We start from the raw sequence: 6468 nt of genomic DNA on the forward strand, positions 1-6468 counted from the left end.
GCGGCAAGAGTTGTGGGATACGCGGTGGACGGGAAAGCGACCTTTCCGCGATAGCCACAACAGACGAACGCCCAGCCGTCGGCACCGCTGCCTCGTCAGCCCCGTCGCGACGGACGAATATAGACTGGTACGTATGTGCCGTATTTTGATTACGGTTAATAATAGTTCAATTTCAGTAGCAGTATCACTTATGCCAGTTGGCCGGTGTCGTGTATGGAAAGCCGTTCGCGCGAGCTCTCTGCTTCGACCAGAAAGATACGAGCGTCAATGCGCGGTGTTTACAGCATTTTTTTCCCCAAGGTCAGAGCGATTTGACGAAGTCGGCGACGAGCGCCAGCATGTCCCCGGAGTGAGCTAACTTAAGGGCCCCTGCCGTAACTGAACAAACTGAAGTTTTCAGTGGTTGTAAACTGGAAACGAGCTCGTAACGACAGCAGCAAGCCAACACCATTCGAAACTTACGCGACGACTGGCACTATCTCGTCGCTTCTTGCTGTTCCTTACTCCCCTCGTTTCTATTTTTACCTTTGCTGGTTGGCGATATGACGGCCAACCTCCTGTGAAGGGATTACGATACGAAGCAAGGTCGCGGCTGTGCGTGCTGGAACGGTTCGTTGGCCCCGAAGAGCCTCGAACCCGAAAATTCGTCTGCGCGACGGCGACACCCTTACAAAAATGATTGTTGAGTTTCATAAGAAATTTTGTTGAATTCACTCAACAAACATTGTTGAGTATCCAAAGAATTTCTGTTGAGATTGTGTTGAGGATTTGTTGAGTTTTTCAGGAAAAGTGGCCACCGTGGTTTCATTGATTTTCCGTTGAATTTCTTACGTCGAATTCCCATTGAGTTTCTGTTGCCTTTCCGTTGAGTCTCCACTGAATTTCGTATTGATATTTTGTCGAGGTTTTTACGAGTGCCCAATGTGTTTCTGTTGATATTTTGTTGAGATTTTTACGAGTGCCGCATGCGTTTCTGTTGATATTTTGTTGAGATTTTTACGAGTGCCCCATGCGTTTCTGTTGATATGTTGTTGAGTTTTACACGAGTGCTCAATGTGTTTCTGCTGCGATTTCTTTCAAAGGTTTTTGCGATCATTGTAGGTTGAACAAGAATCTACATTTTATCGCACCACCAATACACGAGTTTATGGTGTGGCAGTAGTGCATGTCATGTGACTAAAAATTGTGCCTCATGCAGACATGCAAAAAGAAAAACAAGGTGTTCAGCGTGCACTTTTTACTTTATTTCTCGATTCAAAAGCGATGATAGGTTATTTTTTATGTAACCGGCGCTCACACCTGGAAACTTCTGGCCCGTGTAGCCTGCAAGAGATAGAATGAATTTATGATTTACTATAAAAAATGAAAACGTGTTCAGCAAGTTCTCAGAATTAGTAATAAAAGTGTGCAAAAATAGACACTTTCCCAAAAAGCATAAAAGGGATGCACTGATCTCACTGTGCACATGAAGAAAAACGGGTGATTAGCTACAAGTTGACAAAGATGACAGCTTTGTTCTTGGCACTCTAAATGCAAATCATGTGCACTCACCGAACACAGCCTTCACCCGCACCTGGTCCAACCCTGGCTTTGTAGGAGCGTCGCCCTGGGCTTTGCCTTTCCCTCCAAAGAGAGTTTTCCTCTTGAGCTCCTCCGGAGTGAAGACATGGCGCAAAAGAGCCCTGGCAAATTTGCCAGGGCCACTCGCACACGCATGCACCAGCTGATCCAGGTACCCCTTCTCAATTAGCACACCGCCCCCAATGTCAACCTGCGAGCAGAAAATAAAACCGAAACAGTTGAACCAACATGAACTCCAGGATCGAGACAATGAAGAGTTTGAGTACCCATGAACAATTTCTCAGAATATTACGGTAATTCATTTACAGATTTTGGCATTGATCCACTAAAAATTCTTTTCGAATAGATTTAATTTAAATGTATATTTTTAGTTTTTATGGGTGAACATGCATACCTCAACATGCTTTCGGCTTGTTTAAACAAGCGTTTCAAGAATTCATTAAAGTGTTTGCCAAGTGCCCACTGCAGTACACCGTGGGTGTATTGCTTTGTGGTAGAAAGGCCAAAAAAAAAACCATTTGGGTGCTGTTAGGTCAATCTGGATGAAAGGTTATGTGGCTAAAATAGTCAGATGGCTGTAATGCACACAAAGTAGGCAGTACGATGCCTTGCCCTGACTCGTGCAACTATCCATAAAAAACTGACCTTTTTTAGCACCCGATTCAGCAAAATAAAATGAGCAGACTGTTATTGATTTTTTAAATTATTTAAATTGAAAAGAGTGAACCCTAGTTACAACTAGGCCAATTTGCTCCTTCATTTTTTCATTGGCTAGCAGTGCACGAGGGTCATACGCGAAATGTGGTTTGCGGCGTGGTGCTAGCAGGAACTTTTTGTGTGGCTGGTGTTCTTTCTGCAGGATTGTGGGTTTGCGAATGCCTTGTCGTAAGGAGTACCCAGCATTGTTTTTGGTTCGAAATTCCGCACTGCGCTGTTCACGCCTCCTACAACCACAGACACGAAGCAGGCTGCACGATGAATGCTAGCACAGCGAGCTAGCACAGCATGACAATTGGACAGGTGCGGACAGCGGCTCAGATAAGGTAATTTTGCACTGTCTGTGTCATCTCCGCGCGCTGATTGCCTTATTTTTTTTTTCATTGCTTCAAATGACTGTGGCTCGAATAAGGAAAATTTATGCACTTAAAGCTGCAACGATATTTCATGTGGTGGTGGCGTGTGATAAGAGGCACTGTTTTTACTGTGCCCCCCCAGGCATGCTGCGCACTTCTTGAGGAGTACGAGAGTTTGAGAGGTGCTCTAGTGACAGTGTTCTGGTATGTTGAGCGCATGACCATCCTCCGCCTGAGCTTCCAATGCTGAGCGATTATGCACAGGATCTGGGTGGAAACGACTGCGAGGTAAGAGTGCAATAAAATTACATACAGTGGCGGTGACAGAGATTCCACCTGGGGGACAAAGATTTTCAAGTGTTTTCTTTTCAATGTAGATGAAGCATAAATTATAATTGATTGATTCTCGGGTTTAATGCACCAACGCTACACAGACTGTGAGGTGAGCCATAGTAGAGGGCTCCGTATTAATTTTGACAACCTGCGCATCTTTACATGCGCCGAAATCTCGACCACATGGGCATATTTTGCAGCAGACATGATAGACAAGAATTTCCATCCTGCACTGGGCGCCACCAATTCTTTCGGACTGCGGGGCGAGCAGACGACGCTGAGTCCCACGCTGTTGCTCCGTGCCATGCGTGAATATCAGACGCCCCGAACGGCATCGAAAATCGGTGTCATTTATTTGGCATTTCAGCAGCAACAAGTTTAGCAGTGCCTAAGGAGAACGTTTAATTCTTCCAAGAGCTGTCCCGTTCGCCCATCAATTCTGTTCCTAACCCGCTAAGGTGGCGGGCCAGTCCACACCACTTTGTCCTGACAGGCATTGCCTGTGAGGCCACGTTTCGTCCTGCCAGCAGGACGCCTGACCTTTTTATCCTCAATTGATGTTTATTTTCGGAATTCTGGGAAAATTGCCATCATTGCCTTTTACTTGGCGATGTTCAGAAGCTACTTGTCCGGGCAGGCGTGATTACGTCGTTACTGGCTGCACCAACAATCAGCGTAAGCGCAAAGTGCTCATGCAAGAACCGTGCGAAGTGCACCATGACAAAACAAGTGTCTGCATGTGCGGAGTCTATTTGCTGCACAAATTTCCTGCGTCGCTTGAGTGTCACCGTAAATGGGTCGTCGCGCTAAATCGCAGACTTAGAGCCTGGCAAATTTGCCAGAATGAGCCCGGTGGTACGCTGCTTTTGGAAGCGCTGTTTAATCACCCTCATGCTCAATCCTTATCGCACGTTTCTGTTCTTTGGAGGTATGTTTGGTCCGTTTCATCGACGGGAAGCCATTGAAAACCAATCAGACACTTATGCTGCAGCTTGGGTACGCGAAAAATTCTCAAGTAACCCTTGTGAAAACCGTGCTGATATTCGAATGTGATATTATAAATAATTAGCAACTTGAGAGTGGATGAAATGTTCCCTAACCTAGCGTATGGTGCTTGTTAGGAAAATTTAATGGTGAAGTACCGTCCCTGATTTAAAGACTGGTGCTACCTCGGCTATCCTCCAATCACTGAGAATAGTGCCTGTCATGAGAGACTGCGAAAAAAGTGCCGACAAAATCTACAGACTGCGGTATGTACTTTTCGGTATAGTGTGATTAATAACAGTATGATCTGAAGTAGATAATATTGTAAGCTTACTTAAAATGGAAAGTAGCTCCACACCAGTTTGTATTGCAAATTCAAAACCATATCGAAAATCCTAAATGTTTGCTTGGCTTGATTACATACGGATACTTGCTTCAAAGTCAGTTCAATTTCTATTCTTGCACTTTAGCCATTGGCCCCAGATTCGCTTCAATATCCCTGCTAAGCAATGACACACTCAAAATGCACAACACTGCTTCATGAAACTGTTTCAAATAACCAGGGGCTAGAGCACTGCTAACAGGTATACATTATGACAGGTTCCAACATGAAATAACTAACCTGAAAGTACAAATCAGTGGGTGCACTGATGTGGCAGCGGTGCCTGGACCGATGCGTTGAGCAAATGCGCTGGCTTCTGAACGGGTGGTCCAAGCGGCCAGATGATGGATGAAGGATTGACTATTCCTGGCGGCAAAGCGTACCCAGCACCAAGGAAAGGCCAGGCAGTACTTGGGTACAGCAGGTGCAGTGTCAGTTGGCCACGGAGGGCCCTGGCAAAGCCTTTGAAACTGGACTGAAAGCCAGCCAGCCAACCCGGACAGCCAGCAGCAGCACCTGAAAGTGCATAATCTGTGAGTGTGGTGGCACTTGATGAAATACAAGAAAAGCACACACAAACCACGAATGCTTACATTAAGCAGATTATTAATCGTTAATGAGTAACCTCCAAGGCCCTAATAAGAACATTCCCGCAACACCCAAACTGAAATTTAGGTCACAGTAATGTATTTATTAGGCACGCAGGTTCTGTGAGTGGGGTATGCCTGATATATGCAAAGCTCTCTGCTATGCTAATTTGCATGGAACGCTTGCTAGCAGCCCATATGCATCCCTAGATTTCAATCGGAACTGGTGTGTACTAGTTGAGGCTCCTCCATTTCAATGCCTAGCTTGCCTTTGCAAGTTCGATTCTCCAATATAAATAGAGTTGAGTGGGCAGGCGCCCCTGCGAGACCACGCGCGCGCATTTCACCTTCAATTTCCACGTATGTGAATGTGAGCTTCACGAGTACGGCACGCATACCACGACGCATATCGCGGCCCGAAGACCACGAGACGGGTCGCGACGGCGGCAGCCGGTCTCGCGAGCGTAATAGCTGCGAAGCGCACTGCACGGAATTAACAGTCGCCGCAAAGGCACTGTTTGAGAGACACATAACAAACAAACGCCCCGGTGTTTAAGAGCCTTGCGTGATGTCAAATAATTAGCTGCCGCGTTCTACAGCGCGAGCATCGCAACAAAGGTCTAGCTTCAGCGTAAATTGATGCTGACGGCTGCGGAAACGGTAGACTGGTAAATCCAAGGCGCCAAACAAGTATGCTATATCGCATAGGCTCTGAGAGCAAATGAGATGGGGGTCTACCGAATAACTGACCCATAAGCACCAGAACTCGTTCCGAACAAGAACAGAAAAACAAAAAAATGCGTACTCACCCCAGCAGAAACGACGTTTCCCGCCTAAAATCCTTCACGCTCGTCTTCCCCTTCAAGGACACCGACACTTTGTTCGGACGCAATGTCATCCACCTTTCACGCGCGATGATCGTTGAGGCCTATAAATCATCACCCTATAAAGCTTTTATAACTATGATTTAAGCTTGAAATAGATAAAACTGAACAAATCGCCCCAGCTACCACTCCGCACAAAACCAACTCCATAAACAAACACACAAAAAGGGAGTGATAGTTGCCAGACTGCAATAGCAGCATTTCTGTGTTTGACGAAAATTGTGTTATTGGTAATTAACTTCCTGCTTTTAAAGTATTAAAAGTGTTTATAACTTGAATTTGAGGTTTTTAAACGCAAAAGCGAATAAAAGTAAACTAACTGACATATATACCTAAATTGTAAAGAAGGTTTTAAAGTTAGTTTTGGTTTTGTTTTCACGGCGGGTTTCTCTACAGAGGAGGTGCGAGAAAACGAACTACTTTGGGTTTAGGAAGAGGGTGGCAAACGTCGGTGTGATTGAAAGCAAGGAACAGGCGCTTACTATGGTTTTAAAAAAGAAGAGGTAATAAAACCTTCATCAGGGAAAAAAAAAAAAATGTACGACGAGGATTCGAACCACGGACCCTCAAAACAGTAATCGAAGACGTAACCACCAGGCCATACAGGCGGGACTTCAGCCGAAGTCTAAAATGATTGTATAACT

General features: G+C 45.4%; 1 long non-coding RNA gene across 1 annotated transcript; it reads right to left on the reverse strand.

The window, feature by feature from the left end:
• Window positions 1-1164: 1164 nt before the first annotated feature.
• LOC144138767 (uncharacterized) lies at window positions 1165-4598 on the reverse strand. Its single transcript, XR_013315969.1, has 2 exons — window positions 1552-4598; window positions 1165-1323 (listed from the first exon to the last, which is right to left on the reverse strand). It is a non-coding gene; the product is annotated as an uncharacterized LOC144138767 (long non-coding RNA).
• Window positions 4599-6468: the final 1870 nt, after the last annotated feature.

Source organism: Haemaphysalis longicornis, unplaced genomic scaffold (genome assembly GCF_048455015.1).
Source record: "Haemaphysalis longicornis isolate Haplotype H1 unplaced genomic scaffold, Haemaphysalis longicornis Haplotype H1 scaffold_5, whole genome shotgun sequence".
In the NCBI taxonomy this organism is placed as follows: Eukaryota; Metazoa; Arthropoda; class Arachnida; order Ixodida; family Ixodidae; genus Haemaphysalis; species Haemaphysalis longicornis.